Here is a 17,149-nt window from a genome sequence, read left to right on the forward strand (position 1 = left end):
GTGCAACATATGAGTCAGCAGGACACTTTTGGGAAACTCCGGACTTTAAATAAGCTAAAGCCCGTCCGTGGGGACGTGGAGCGGAGCACTTGGGACAAAGTGGACTTTCTTATCACCAATCTCCTGCATAAAGTCTGGAATCATGGTCCCAAAATAGTATAATAGCTACCTACTGTTTTATTTGATGCAAAGCCAAAGCAAGTCTGTTTTGCTCCAGGGCTTACTGTATGTTCCTTCTCAGTTGTTACTGCTAACAAATGTGCTGAAAAGTGAGTATGATACAAGGTGTGATAACAAATAGTTGTTGCTAAATTGCATTTGAAGGTTAGAACTTTAAAAAGCACCAAAAATGTACCCCCTTGCTGATATTTTTTTACTCTTAAAAAGCTGTGATCGGGGAACATACTATTTTGATTTAGTTTGAATTGAAATAGAAATTAGGGGTTGTACAGACTAGTCGACTTGTCCACCACTACTCCACAATGACGTTTAGAGTGTGATGTTGACTAGTCGTTGACTAGTTTTTGACTTGAGAAGGCAGAGCCGCTTGCAGCAACAGATGAAATCAATCTGCCACCTTAATTGATTTAAATTGTCTTCCATATCTAAATGCGCAGCTTTGGTAAGTGAGGGAGAACCAGTAATGCGCTATCAAAGTGGAAAGAGAGCAGGGAATTATTCCAGCGCGCACAAATAGGTCTGTGATGATCTGCAAACAATATATTCCCACCATGCAGAACCGACCATTTTGGAAGACTGACATCATCAGTGAGTGGACTTTCTTTCACAGTAGTGTCAATTTCAAAAAATGTTAAATTACGTAATCCCAAATACAATCACCCGCCAATGATGATGAATGGCTAAAAAATCTAAAGTAACAAGCTGCTCTATCCAGTTAGTCGCAGTCACTCGGATTTTAGGATCCTCCACTTCATGGAAAACATTCCTTTTTTTTTTGTACTTTATTACATAAACGCTCTTCCCTCATGGTCCCAATCAGCACCTAAAAAAAAAAAGAGGGTCATTTAAGGTTCCAACACCCATCAAAGCCATCATCCAACCGACTCCTCCCAAACGCTCCATCCCGTAGTCCTCTCATTTTGTGCTATTTTCTTTGCCTTTTCATCTTTTCCATGACTTTTCCAAGCTTCGAACCCGCAGCTGTTCCTGCCGATGGGCTCATTCCTTCCCTTTCCTTTCCCTTCCCTTCCTTTCCCGTGTGATGACGCACACCGTCCAACACCTCACCTCAAACGCTCGCTGTGTGATGTCTCACTTTAGCGTCTTGTTTATTTTGTGTGTGGAGCCAGTCAACGCGACATGTAACGCTCCTCTCTACCGGGACGTTTATTATGGTTAGATGTAATCATAAGCTTCTGCGGAGCCGGCTGCGGCTCGTCGTCGTGCCAACGTTGCGCATCCTGAGGCATAGAAGAGGAAAAATGAGTCTCAGTGAGGGATGATGGCCAGGAACTGTACCTCAGTGGAGAGTTTGCATTAGGGCACTGGTGGGAAAAAAACCCATCAAAACTTAATTTGAAGAACGCAGCAAAGGTGCAATTTGCGCCGCGGCTTTGTATGTGACGTCGGCGCCCGTCCGTCTCTGTTGTGACGTCTTGTCGGAACACGACATTGTTTGGACACAACTGGGCTGGAGAAGTGAAACGTCTCATTCCTGTCCTGCAGGTCACGTTCACATTTCTTTTACAAAAGACTCGTGCAGGCTCTGTTACACCTCTGACACTACCTCCGAGGTGGAATATTGACAAAGCGCCTTATTCCTCCCCATTCGGTGTCAGTGCAGGTGATACGCAGTGACGAAAAAAACCCTAAAAAGACAAGACTCAACCAGAGCAACTGCGTTGATTCTGCGCCTGCCAGCTGCCGTAGAAACAACAACATAAATACAAATAAAATGTGTCATACTGTACGCCCAGCCTCTTGAGCTACAAATGTTGACACCGCGTGTGCCTGACGTTGACATCGGTGCGCGACGTGCAGACGAGTGTAGACGTGGCCGCTGGCTGTTTTCACTGACTGTCTCTCCTCTACGGGGTTGACTTTGCCGTTTACACAAGGGCACACGGTTAAGTGGAAAAGCCTCTGTTGAGACAGCTGGGTCTCAAGCCCTGGTTGTTTCAACACATATCTTCTCCCGGTGCCCTTGCGTGTGCACACATACGTGCGTGCGCATTGAAGAGATGCACACAGGCAGTGTGCCAGCACATAATACTATTGATAAACAAACACGGTTATGTCAGCACCGCTCGCGGGCAAACATGGCATGTGCGTTAGCTGGCTCCTCACTCGGCCACATAAAGCCCAGAATAGCGCCAATACGCGCTGATGTGACATCATTCGCACCTCCAGCGTGGCAAGAGCTTCACAGAGCCAACAGTGCAGCCGTGCGCTTAAATATGATATACTGATATTGATCGTGCTATTTAACAAAGTGCAGTAAGGGGTACCCCAAAATATTACTTTCTTGCTGTATGCCCATTACTCCATTAATCCAATATAACGTTTGAGGATAAAGAAATGCATCATTAATGACAAAAGATTATTTTTCCGTACAGGTACTTCAGAGATAATGTCGCAAAACCATTCACGCTCTCAGCTGTGTTTGCAAAATGGCGGAAACCAGTTTGAACATTTGCGAAAGCAGGCATGAGTGGATTTGATTAGGGAGGAGAAGACTTCTTTCTATTATGCCATTAAATTGTATCAGTTTATTAAATTCAACTCATTAGACTCGTCTTTATCAATAAACATCTAAATCAAAATGAAATGGCCAGTCAACTAAGGAGTAAGTCCTTTTTTTTTTGAGTTTTTTTTTTTTTTAGACAACCTGCGGCTTTCCATTGCATCCCTTGAGATGATCAGACTCAACCTGTCTAATGTCAAGAGTGTACAAGGGTTAACCCTAAATTCCTCTTCTTTGAGCGTAAACGCGCTGTGTTTGCTTTTCATAATTGCTGATCAGCACCCCTAAAAAACGCTTTTAGTGCGTAATTGCGGGGACTTTCAACAACAATGTTGTCATTTCGAAGTTAGCAATAGGAAGGCTTATTGGATATGTGGTGAAAATGCAGCACACCACCACCGGATCTTTGAGGCCACACACCTTGGGTGCCGTACCACACCCTGTTGCTGGCTTACTAGCAGACGCTGCGCGTCTGGGTATGTGCGCGCATGTCAGCGTATTCATTTCATGTTGCGTGCGAGGGTGTAATTATTACTGAGCCCCTGACATTCAACGACATTCAAACACTGACTATCTGGTGCTACGTGCCCGGGTGCCTTTCGCTCCGTTCCACGCTGCACTTGGCTGGGAATCAGTGGGATGGGCCGCTCGGGTGACATTCATCTGTGGGAATTCCAGATGAAGATTTTGTAAAGAACAGAAAGTCTCCCGGGACCACGAGCTCGGCCCCGAGCTCGTGGTTCTGCTCCGTGTGTAACTTTATCCTCGGCCTGGTCCTTTGCCAGTACACCCTTACCGCCACCAGGCCTCTACTTAGTCCACAGCCGCCCTGCTGCCATGAACCACAAATGCACAAATGGCGGCAGGAACATGCGCACGCTTTTATTTATTCCACTACGCCATCCCTTCCCTGAGCCTGCTCCCATTTTTTGCACTCCCTCCTCTAATTGTACCTTCCTAGCATTCATCTAAATGTTTCCCTAATGGGATACATGCCGTATAGTTGCACTCTTAGGCTCCAATTTGGTGTTAACCAGTGCCTCCAGAAAGGGAACGACGGCATAAAAAAAGGCCCTTCCTTTCATGGAGTTTTGGGATCCTACAGACTTACAAGGCCTTGGAACAATGAGAGGAATGTTTGAGCAACTCCAGCCTCGTTTCACCACTGCCGTAGCATCCCGTTCTCTGCTTCTCGGCGACTTTTAACGACCCCAATCACAGCCGAGGTTGCGCGCTATGACTGACGCGTGGCCAGGAACGTTGGCACGCACCCACAGCGGAGCTCGCCGACGGTTGCGCAGGAAAGCGGACAAACAGGTTGAGGAGAGCCAATTATGTCATTCACAAGGGTGGAGTTCAAACTGTCAGACAGACGTGGAACCATCCCATTCAAAGCAACTATTTATGTCCGACCTTTGTAATGGAGACCGTTCCACTCATACAATGCAAGCGATTGTTGTTGAATGAGCGTTCACGTCCCCTATCAACAAGTTGCAGCCTTTGCAAAAATGACGTGAGCCTCGCTGAGGAGGGCGCACGGTTCGACACGCAACAGGAAGTAAAGTGTACGGACTTGCAGGGTTGTAAAACAGTATAACACCAACGGTGGTCTCCTCGGGGGAATGACGCACCTACCTGAGCGAACATTGTTACTCCTGTCTTTCGTCTGCCGTTGACTCTCATCATGCGCCCCAGTGGTGTGGCCCAACTACACAGATGTCAGCGTCTCTCTCTCTCTCTCTCTCTCTCTCTCTCTCTCTCTCTCTCTCGCTCTCTCTCTCACACACTCACTCTTGCGCTTCCCCTCTCTTTCCCGTGGAGTCTCTCTCTCTTCCTCTGTGAGCACTGCAGACACGAGTGTGTGTGAACGCGAGTGTGTCTGGGAGCCAGACGGGGTGAGTGTAAGCGAGTGGGCGGGGCCGAGCCCAGTGCAGGGGATTCCTTTATGACGATGTCAGATGAGAAGAGACCTCCCCTTCCGTGTCTCTTCTCCATCTCACTCCCAGAAAGCAGTACAGCCACACACCCGCCCTCCCCCTCACATGCTTTCCCACCCACAGGAAAGGGGGCAGGGAGCTAATTGGCCACACAGCCGCTAATAAACGAGCAAAGGCGGTCGAAGGCAATAGCAGGCAGGATGTGTGCAGAAGTTCAACAGACAAGCATGAGGAGATGCTTTCTGTTGGAGTCCTTTATGTACTGTGTATACCGGTACTTCATTTACATTAGTTGTTAAAACATCCCCTACAGGACCAATGTCAAATTTCTGTCAACCTTGGACTGAATAATTTGTTTGGTGCTTTACCAATTAACACCATTTGCATTGATTGGTTTGAGTCTCTCTCGCCCAAAGTCTAGTCTAGAAACTGGAGCCTCCAGTTTACCCGCCACCCAAGTGAGGTCAAGCGCTACGGAACAGGGATGGATAAATTGATATTTTTTAGCAGGGAATGAAACATAAAGGCAGCAAGGTAGATAAGATAAGCAAAAACTTTATTGATCCCATAGTTGGGAAATTCAGTAGCTGTTTATGTGTTAAGAGATGTTAATTTACATTTTGAAATATTATCCAAGATTCTAAATAATGTTCATTGCTACCATATAGTTGCCAGGGTCTTTTAGAATACTGTACTCCAAAATATTGTTTTTCCTTTAAATTATTTTTTTTTCTTGGGACATTTCCAGCTAAAAATACTACAAATTGAATTGAAGTCAATTTAATTGAACTCAGTTTATAAATAAGTGCTGCATTGTAATTTGGGGTGTTCTTACTTTTGGGTTTACCTCGATATAAAGTTTCTTGAAAGTATTTTTATTTGAGCAGTTTGAGACTTATCTGTTGATCTACACCTGTTATGATTGTGACCCCCCCCCCCCCCGCACCCCCCATAAACACACACTGAGTGCCAGCATCACAATCTTCTGAGGGGCGCTATTAGAGGCTTTACAACTTCCCCTCAAGCCTTTGTGTGCATATGTGCGTGTGAGGACAACAAAGTCCTACACAGACAACTACGCCCCTGTAGACGTCACGCATTCCACTTACACACACATGCACACACACTAGCTTGTCTCTTAGCAACACATGCATTGAGGCCAAGTCAAATGACTGTGCCAGAAACACATGACTGCAAGCACCTTTATTTTTTACACGGGATTATATCTTCGCGGGTACTTTATAGCAAAATTTTATTTTGCTTTATTGTATTTACACTAACGATCGCGACATGTACAGAACAATCCTCGACAGTCGAAATACTGTACAGTAAACATAACTGAAGTGAAGAAAAGTTTATTTTTTGGGGGGGTCAAAACTCGGGTGCTTCCTGTGCACACTCCCTTCTAATTTGGCCTCACAGACATGGCAAGTAACAGTCAGCACTGTAATTAGCCAGACGACAGATTAGACTCAACAATGGCCTCCAAACATAGATTTTACAGAAACGTGAGGCCACTCCCACTTGTGTCATGATTTCAAATGATTTGGTTGGTAAATGTACAAGACGCATTTATATTTATACGTATATATATATATATATATATATATATATATATATATATATATATATATATATATATATATATAGATATGTGTGTTCGTGTTTTTTTGTGTAACAAAGTCATCAACTTAGCTTCTGTAGTTGCAGCTTCCATGAGATTGTCCAGGTGTAACTTAATATATGGTCAGTCGGTTTGTGTCGTCAACATGAACCTTTAAAGGCGCAAAAGTCACAAGATTATTTGTTATTTTTCTTGTTTTTATTATAGCATCCAGGCGGATTGAGCTGGCTCAAATTTTGACATGAAAGGGTGAATTGAGATTTTAAGTCCTCCTTCCTGTTCAAAAGGGTAAAACATGAAAAGGCTCACGTAAATTGAACGAATTTGCATTTTATGACAGGTAGTCAAATAAATTAGTTACCGTAAAATAAGTGCCTTAATTTTTCTGTATGTATGCTTGGATGCAAGTGTGCCAGCCAATCACATGAGATATTAAGCAGGCTGACCATCTTGGTGTGTGAGTGAGTCATTGCGCAACTCTATTATTGGCCCCAATGTCTGGGAGACAAAAAAATATATTAATAACACTTCCTCTCAGTTGTTATGTGCTGTCAGATCAAATTATGCATCAAATAGTTTTATGTTAAGGGACAAATAAATGAATGTGGAAACTAAGCATGAGATTCAAGATGTCAATCTCTCTCAAATGTAATGGGAAGACCATCACATGCAAAACCATGCTTCTCATCTTGTGTCCTTGGGCCCGGTCCCCCTCAGATGGGTGGATCTTAAATAAGGTAGGCCTTAAATTCTATTTGAACTTTTCCTCGGTGTAACTACGTCCTATAGTCATAATAAAACATCCATGCTAGTCAGCAGGTGCAGCCAACATAGATCAACAGTATTGCTCGGTTTGTTTTTCTTGGACATGTCACTTGTTTGTGTGGCCACTTGTTGCTAGGCAGAGTTCATGGGGCTCAGGCATAATTACCCCATAGGCCAATTAAAATATGTCAAGCACATTTCGGACACACCCACCAGTGGCTGGCGGCGCAACGATGATGCAGCAAGAAAAGGGAAAATAATATTAAAATGCAACAGTGCAGTATAAGAAAATGCATTGGAAAGAAAGACTGAGTGTCCCTGCTAAAAGCAAAGAAAAACGGTTTGGTTTGTTTGACTGGCTAGTGCTACCCATGTAGAGGAGGTGGTGTAGTGTTTTTGGGGGTCACTGTTACTATGTAAACTATTTATGGACCTTTTGGTGCTGGGCTCATGAGCGTTCGGCCTTGACTGTCTATTTCTGTGTCCAATTCAAGTGACACACATATCCGATATGGCTCTGTGTACATTCACAGAACACATGAAATAGCCCGCGTGCGCAGACACACATATCGTGCGAAAATAACTAGCGTCAACTCCAATCAGCGACAACACAGGAGTAATCAATGATATATTAATCTTAAGAATGTTTAACCTTGGATTCAAGAATTAGGATTTGCAGAGGAGGTAATGCACGTATCGTATACTATATATGTTGTGACTGAACAAGATTGTGTGACTTGATTTATGACTTGCTTAACATGAGTATTAGATGGACTTGCTTGAAATGTTGTGGGGCCTAGACTTGACTTGCCTGATCTTTGCCAGAATAATTTGGGACTTTCTTGAAACGTGAAGGTTAAAACTTAAGACTTATGACTTATGACTCTCACATATGTGACTTACTCCAGTATATAGCCGATCTGTGCATTTACGCTGCAATTACATTGGCAGATGTCCGATGCGAATCAGATTATTATCCACATTTGGAAGAGGACTTATTCCGATCTGAAGATATCCATTTCCATGTGTTTTTTTCCCTCTCAACTTTGCCATGACTCATATCCCAATTGCGCCACTTGAGAGCAAAAAAAAAAAAAATATATATATATACATATGAATTGTGTCACTTGAATCATGCAGTGTAAATCAAGCACTATGTCATTTAGCAGATGCTGAAGTGAGGCTTACGGTGGGAATTGATGAGGTGTGCGCCACTCCCAGCCATCAGTACGGCCGCCATCTTGGCACTTCTTCTTTCAGGCTGATGAAATGGTTTGAAATACTGTACATTAAAACTATTTGACTGCAAAAACTGGTCTTGAAAAAAGAATGGAGGAATATGTTAATTTAAGCAGAATTATAATCAAATGGAAGATGAAAATTTGACTAGGCAAGATTTCTTTAAGCAAATATTCCTTTTTTTTAACAGAAAGAAAATAAGACCAATACAAATAATTTTTTTATTTTGAATTTTTATTTGATTTTTAATTTTTGAGTCTACTGACAACCTGACAGCAATTTCAACAATGTGTATGTGGTCCGTGCCAGCACTCTGGATTCAGAAGTTGTGGGGCAAAATATATTTCCATGGCAACACATCAAAGCTGAAATCTGATTGGACAAAAAAAATCACACAACTGTCAGACAGCTGCGCAGTTAAGACTCACGCTATGAATTAAATTAAGCTAATAGACTGCTGGAAAGAATTATTACTATTTCATGTCATTTGTAAACGTAGGTCCGTGCTTCTCATACATCTGGACCAACAAAGAAGGCCTTCAAGGCCCTGACTGCTATTTATTTACTATTTTCTTTATTAAAACAAAAATAGGGGGGCTGCAGTGGGTTGATTAATGGCATTTCAAATCATTTCAATGAGGAATACTGAATTGATTTTGTAGAGTCGCGAGCTTGGTCATTGAACAAAGCAAACGTGCAAGTGAAAGTGCCACTGTGGTTAAGTTGGTCTTTAGCTTAGCTCGAACGGTGTCATCCACGTGTGCATCACAGCGCCTCGTTAGTATCGTCTTATTCCCTCCCCCCCCCTCGCCAATAAACTGTCAGCTAGTAGGTGGCCTTCCCTCCTCCAACTGTCAGCTTTTCGTTTCTCTCCTCATCCTCAGCCACTCCACCCTGAACATCCCCATTCACTCCCGGGACACTTGAGCTCACTGCTTTTTATATGGCTGGCTCACTCTGGACCACAAAGCGAGCGGCGGGTCATAAAGTGCACGAAAAAGATCTTGCACGCATTGGACCGAGGCCCCGCCAGCCATCTCCGAGGCTCCGACTGGATTCATTTGACTTTGATTGCGCTGTCCTTATTCTCTCTCTCTCTCTCTCGCTTTGGTATTTATGTGTTGGCAGTTACCGTGGAGACAAGACACACAAACACTGTGGCGGTAGACAGGAAGTACTGTGGAACCACAATGGCGTCACTGCGGCTCTGCACTCGCTCGCCTCGCTCTCTCCCGTCTGCCTGAGCCAGCGCGCATGCTATTATCCTTAGCGAGGGAGACCACACGGCTCTGTCGCCGCCTCTCTCGCACCGTTGCTTTTTCAGCTGCGGCCTTACTCTCCTCTACCTCGCCAGCCATGTTTGCTGCGCTTTGGAAAAATCTCATGTCTGATTTGCGGTGTCTGTAGCGCCCTGCTTCTTTCGCTGATTTGCCGGAAAGCGGTCGGTGCTTCTTTCAGTCTTTTGCGCAAGTGGCTTAGTCATAATAACTTTACAAGCATGAGACTGTGTAGCACAGTTGTTCTCAAACTGGGGCCCCTAAGGGTCCGCAATTCATAGTTCAGACTGCCCCAACTTGCGAGCTTTTCACATGAGCCGTTGCTTGGTAAATTTGACATGTTCAGCCGTTTCTTGAAGAGGAAAAATGGTCAAACGCACAAATACAAAAGGAAAACACTCACAAAATAGCATGGATAAGACACTCACAGTCAACTACTGAATGGTGACGTCGCTTATGATGTCAATGCAGTGTGCATGTTGTGTGTGAGGCTGCTACACTTGGTAAACCTTTTCTTTATAATCTCTTTCAATGGCTACGTTTACACGGACAAAATATCTTCAATCCGATCAGAGTTGGGATTAAAGTTATGATTGGATGCACTGTTTTCATGGACACTAAAAATGTTGATCCGATTAGGACTTGGGTGCTCATGCATCACACTTTCGATCAGAACATATTTTGCTGATGCGCAGATTGACCAAATATACCGGAAATAGTACGGTAGTAGAAGAAGAAGCAGCCGAGGCGACTTCCGTGTCAACAAAACATCGCTCCGTCCATTTGTACTTTATTATACCTTATTTCGCGTATTTTTTCCCGTTTGCGCTGTTTTGTTGGGTTAACACTTCCCAATGGAGTTGAAAATGTACCAGTTCAGTCTTGTGCCCACCATGTCTTGTCACAGACATGTGCGGTAAAGACGTTTTTTTCTGAAATCTTTGAAGTGTTTTCATGCGCGCCGATCAGATTATCAATCGACATAAACCACCCCTCTTGTTCGCAATAAAATCTTGATCGGAATGAGCTTGATCGGGTCAGAATATTCCAAATGGGGTGTGTAATGAGCATTTTTATTCCGAGTAGGCTTTTAATCAGAATAAATGTGTCCATGTGAACGTCGCCAGTGTTCTATTATGTTTTTATATTTCGTTTTTGCAATACAGTTGGGGGGCGGGGTTGGGAAGTTCACAGCGGCTCCCAACATGCTTGGGGCCCCCCAGAAGGTTTGCGAGAACCCCCGGTGTAGCATTAAGGGAGTCAACAGGTGACCCAGTGAGAACGCATGCGTGTGGTCCTGTTGCAGAGTCTTACATCAGAACGGCTTTAGCGTCCAGCGCACTCGCCTCCTGTTCTGCCTTGTCCTTTGTACATAACCCAACTCTAAATATACTCTCCTGGAAAAACCCCTTGAACAGATATCGTCCTCTCCCACTCCACGTGCTAAAAATAATATAACCACCTTTGCAAACTCCACCCCGCCAACTTGCGTACTTCATTGTCACTCTCTCTGCGGCCTGTCTCGCTTGTTCACTTTTGGCACTCAGCACGAGTTCACAAGCTTTGTGTGCCGCTGCCCTTTTGTTGTCTTCCACTCCCCAAACCTGTGCTTCTCTGACGTTTTCAACTCAACGACCTGTAAACTGACACTCGCCAGACAAAAGGCTTCCTCAAGCCAGCCGCACGCTCCCAACGCAACTGAACTAATCACTCGCCTTGCGCCGTGTGTATGGTGGGGCTTTAAAATGTTGTTCCCGATAAGAATGCCAGTGGCTGCATTTTTCATACGTAGTGACTTTGGCTTGGTCAGTTAGGGTGCAAGGGTCAGTTTTATCATTTGCTCGCGATTGTCCGGTTACAGCGTGCACAGTTACGTCGCTACAATCTTGTACGAGAGATGAGTTGTTGTTTCGCAAGTTTCGCACATGTTCATTGTTGTCAAAATGATTCCTATTCAAAAAGAGATGGAAAAAAGACAAGACTAAAGCGGTAACACCATCATTTTTAAAAACCTTCCCTTTGAGAGCTGTTTTCCATTTCCAAAACACTGTTGTTGTATGAACGAGCAGCAAAAACGATGCCGTTTTATCAATTTGTTTTGTTCATCTTAGATTTTAGCTTTCAAAATAAAAACAATTACCGGTACTGTGGATTGCTGGATCTTGAACACACAACGTTCCAGGAGCTTGTTATCCCAAAAACGCACCCATTCATTTTGTCAAGCGTTTGTCCTCATTAGGGGCATATGTGAGCCGGTAGCCTATCCTAGCTGACTTTAAGAGAGAGCTGGTGTACATCATGGACTGTTTTCAATTATATCTTAGCATTAGCACTTTAGCATGTGTCTATTCCTTCTCTTACAAAATTAAGTTTTGTTTCCGTTTACTAAATTGCTTGTACAGTTAAGATTTTACCGCGGTGACCTTAGAACCGATGACAATGATGCCTTGACATCAGCTGATACATTTTTTGAATTACTAGTTATGGCTCGGTTGATTTTTCTGCTGTGTGTTGTGAGCCAGAATTTGAGGTACGAGCAAGCTTCGGACACCGACCTCACAACATCTGCCCAGGATCCTCCGTATCACTCACAAAATGAGTTTTGTTCACACAACTATTTGTGTTTGACCTTAGAAACAATAAAAATCATAGTACTGATTACCAGAATAAAATACCTACTACAGGTTGAGTAAAATAAAGTTGGAGCAAAATATGGTATCTTTATCGCTTGAAATACTGTATCAGTACACCAGGCATCAAATATGGACATTGCTGAAGTATATGCACTTCATGAAAATGCCATCTTATTATTATAATGTGAATCTCCATAGTCTGTATAATTTTGATGGTCCAAAATAATTCCGCTATGTTTTTAGCAGACTAGTGGTATATTTTCTTCCATTTTGGCCTGAATTTGCTCAAGTTCTGGATTCTTGTTTGCCTTTTTCCATTTGTGAGAGTCCATTGTTATTATTATTACTTTTTATTCTTGTGGGGAAACCCCCTGGAACCGTCATGAGACCCCTCAGGAACCATTTTCTGCTCCCATTTACTTAATTCTTTGCACTTCCTTGGACATCCCCAACGGTTGCAAAAGCGATTCGCTCTTCTAACGTGCTATCCGTCGGTCTTTCGTCTGTCCAGCCATTCATTCTTCCAACCTCCTGTCTGCCTGTCCGTCCATCCATTCGTCAAATCGCCCGACCACCCGTGTGGCCAGCTGGCTAGCTGCAGCCATCGGGGATCTGGCGGGTGCTGAAACACGTAGAACAGATGAGTTCCCAGGATACACAAACCAAGACGAAACCCAAGTGGATCGTGTTGCGGTGAGCTCATCGTCAGAGCAAGAGATGAAACAAGCGGAGCAACGGGAAGGATTAAGAATAGATAAAAGCAACTTCACAGAGACTTTGGTCTAGCGGTGGGAGCATAAAGCATGTTTTCCAGGGCGATAACGCAGTCACTTGCTGCAGCAGGGATTGATTATGAAAACTACCAGTAGCTGTGTTGTTACAGGTAGAGGATTAATTAGCCACAATGTAAAAAAAAACCCACCAAAAAAACATTTTACGATTTTTAAAATCCAAAGCAAGTTGTAAAATGTCAGAGGCCTCATACACAACCGGGAAAAGTGTGAGAACACTACACAAGTAATGACATCACTGTTGACATTCATGAGAGTCCTCTACTAGCTGGATGCCTATTGTAGTACCATAACTGACCTGTGAGAGGAAGCATGTTGCCACAGGGCCTCCAGACTGCTGTAAAATACCAAGATGAAGAAAGACTCGTAGAAGCCAGGCTAACCGCGAGCTTATCTGGTAATAGGGTGTCCCTAAAGTACTAAAGTATTTAAAAAAAGATTTGATTCAAAGGAATATAACAAATGCAATCTTCAATATGACAGCTGAAGTAATGGAAAACATTTCAATGCTGAAAAGATTTTTAGATGTACAAAATGACGTATACTGTAGGCCTGATTATTGGACCTTTGCTGACTTTAACTGAAAGAGAAAAAAAAAATGCTCAAATTAGGCCTAACGGTCAGAATGTATGTATGTGTCGTACTGTATGTGGAGTCATTCTTGAGTGTGCTTTTGTTGGTCAGCGAGAACGGAAGTCTATCTTCGGCCACATGGTGTTTCTGTTCCTCCATTCAGGCCACTGACATCATTCGGCGTGACACGCGGCCGGGTGACTTCCTCCGCGCCATTAATCACACTCCCCAATCCCGACGCACTTTACAGCTCTGCACCACATTCTGCCCCCTCTCGTCAGCTTCCTGACTCCGGCATGAGCCGTCGACGCCGTTTCCCAGCCGCTTGTCCACTTAAATGGCGACCCCTGACCCTCGTCATTCGCACCCCCTTAAAGTTATAGCCGTGAAATTCACCCAGCCGCCACCGTGCCTGCTCCTCACCTGCTCCATGAGGGAGGACAAAGCGAGAGTCTGTTCTGAAACAAGGTGTGGCTTTGACTAGAAATAGTCACAGTAAAACATACAGCCGTTAGAGGGCAGGTGATATTTCATATCTGCTTAGATAACAACACAAGATGGATAATCAACACTAGGCTCTGATTGGCTTATTTTAGTAAGCCCTGGAAAGCACATTTTCCTGTGGTCGTTAGGCCTTGACCAACTTTTGTAGAAGTCAAGCAGATGTTAAAAAAATAGATTCAAAGAGTTTTTCAACTGCCATGAGTAAATTTGTTCAGAGAGTATTATTGAGGAAATGAATACGAACTGCAGTTTTCTGAAAAGTTCAACATTGAATGCACATGAAATATTTTTAGGTATTTTTTTCCACGAGCTGTTCTGTGATCTTCCAGTTGACCATAACTGATTTACACTCTGTTTCTGCTGCATTTGGTTCCCAGGCACACTTTAATCACATGCAACATAAATTTTACTAAAATGCTATGTTTACAAATACAATCGTGCTTCATTTTGATTGAAATTGTCTGAGAGATATTGATTGAACAATGTCTGCTATTAGAACCACACGACTGCAAAATGAAAGTGGAACAAGAGCTATTCTGGCATATTGGTCAACTTCCAATTTGTTCATGTTTTGAAACAATTTTCCCCTTAGGATTATAATGGCAATTGTATTTAAAAAAAATCTGACATTAACAAGCTGTACAGTCAAACATAATTGAACTACTGCTGATATTGTGACTGAAAGACAATTAAACACCAATGACAGAAGCGAAATTGAATCATACATGACATTATGTATCCCGGTTTTTCACAGATTCCCATGACACACTTTAGTGTAAAATTAATCACTGTGACACGATTAAAAAACAGCAACACCCAAAACACTTCTTTAGCTTTGACATCAAACAACAATGCGTATGCTGGCACTGGATTCCCTTGCCCAAAGTCAGCTCAGTCTCCTGCGCTCCTGTGAGCCTAATCAATACAAGCAGTATAGAATTCGAATGGACGGATGTAAACATTTTAAAATATTTTTTCTTGCACTGGCTCTTAACTCAATCAGTACCAGACATTCTCAGACCCTCTGTGAAAAGACACATACATAAATATGTCTTTGGGTTTAGTGCAGGTGTACCTAATGTTGTGGCCAATTTAGTGCAAGTCTTCATCTTGGTCTGTTAAAAATTACAGTTACATAAACCTTCAGTGTCACAAAGATTTTCCCACGCGCCCACATTGGATTTAAATGACTAATCATAATAATTGCCCGGCTATTCATTGGTTTTACCATGTAAAAACATGACCTGCTCTTTAGTCATCTTACTGTAAAAAGTTTTTTTTTTCTCCTTTTTTTTTTTTTAACCCTTTGCCCGTTGTTCATTCTCAAAATCAAATAGGCACATTGTTTGCTGAGCAAAACCAGGTGCTTGTAGACTGTGTGGGCGTAGCACAATAAATGGCTGCGTTAGTGAGTTGAGCCAAGGTGTGCTCGAAGCGGGCGTGTCTGTGTGTGGGATGGGCACACGGGCCCACTCACGTGCGCTCGCCCCCCCCCCCCCCCCCGTCCATTTTGCCCAAAAGGTACTCATCCACTCATAGGAACTTCAAATTTCCTTCATGTTTTCTCTGGACAAATGACCTAAACCGGTTCCCTCTGCCCTCACGTTCGCCCTTTCCGTGCACATTGTTGCAACTGTCCTTATTTGGCTTCCCTTTGACTAAGTGGGAGTATGAATGTGGCTGTGTGTGTGTGTGCGCGTTTCCTCCTGACTGTGACTCACTGCTTGTCTGACTCACGAGTGCTAACAAAAACATACAGTTGCCATGGGGACGCTCGCTCTCGGTTTTCCTCCCCTCGCCGTCGGCCTCCTTTTTGCGGGCACCGCTGCATCCTGGGCAGCCCTGGCACTCCTCAGTGGGTGGCGCCCATTTGTTGGGTGGGTCTATGTGTCTTACACATACTGAGAAGCTATGGCGGGAAGTAACCAGGGCCGTGCGGAGACTTTTGGAGGGGCAGCTGCTCAAAGTTGAAAAGGGGGCACCTCGAACTTTTGTGCGTGTGTAAACATTATAAATAGAATGTGTGCTAATTTGTGGCCATTCGATATAAATTTGCAGCTCCCTCGAGACAGTTGTATAAGCAAATCAAGAGCTCCTTTAATGGAAATGGTGAGGTAGAATTGGATGCCGTTAACATTAAGGAAAAAACAAAGAGAAAGGAAATATAGATCAATTTACAGCAAAGAATAACTTTATTAACGCTGTTTTTAGTCTGTCGCATAAAAGATTTGAAATGCATCACTATCCCTGAAAAAAAAAAAAAAAAAAATTAAAAAATGAGAGCGCCACTGCCACCCATTGTAGCGGATGTGCAATGACACTTTAATCTAGTACGGCATTAAAACGCATTTTCCCTGGTGTCCTCTGTTGAGAAAGAGATTGCTACAAAGAACCACAGAAACACATGAAAAGTGCTTTTTGATGTAGACAATCAACTTTCATCAGTACTGAGCAGATATGTTTGCCTGGGCGCAAGCCCAAGAGCGGCCACCTGGGGTTCTTTTTTGTGCCTTGACGCTTTTACTGCTCGAAAATTGCAGCCCGATTTAAGTGGAGGTCTGCAAACGTCACAGTTAGACCTTGTCACCTCCGCGGACCGGCATCATGTGCGCCACAACAGTTTGACAAAGGTCAGGTATGGCGCCAGCTGAGCCCAACGTCTCACACAAGTGGGCTAGTGTGTTAGTTAGGCCTACTGCCTGGAAACTAAATGATAATGATGCACCACCTAGTGGAGTCATTGTGTTTAGTTTGAGTAATTTTCCCCCTCAAACTTTCCAGTAGTATTTTAAATAACAGCGGTTTCCGAACTCGATTGAGCCAAGGCACATTAGAAAAAATCTCACGGCACACCGCCAATCAAAATTGTCACAAAAAAGTAAATATATTGAAGATGATCTTGTCTTAATTTACTCACAAATTTGCCAGAGTGACATCTGTCCCTGTTTAGTTGAACACAAAGAGACACAAAGGGGCGAAAACGGACGGTTACATAGATGGAAAAAAATGGGCCTCCGACTATGCTTAGTCCGACTATTTTTTTTAAAGTTTCCTGTCACTCGTTTATCGCCTACAAAACATGTGTAGTGCAATGCAGACAAT

The 17,149-nt window shown here is 43.5% G+C and overlaps 1 protein-coding gene across 1 annotated transcript in view; it reads left to right on the plus strand.

The window, feature by feature from the left end:
* Positions 1-17,149, plus strand: part of LOC147134561 (LITAF domain-containing protein-like) — a 65,049-nt gene that overhangs the window by 1,669 nt on the left and 46,231 nt on the right. The gene's annotated exons all lie outside the window — the stretch shown is intronic.

The sequence above is a fragment of the Filicampus tigris genome, chromosome 16 (genome assembly GCF_054856515.1).
Source record: "Filicampus tigris isolate MCC_2025a chromosome 16, RoL_Ftig_1.0, whole genome shotgun sequence".
Taxonomy (NCBI): Eukaryota; Metazoa; Chordata; class Actinopteri; order Syngnathiformes; family Syngnathidae; genus Filicampus; species Filicampus tigris.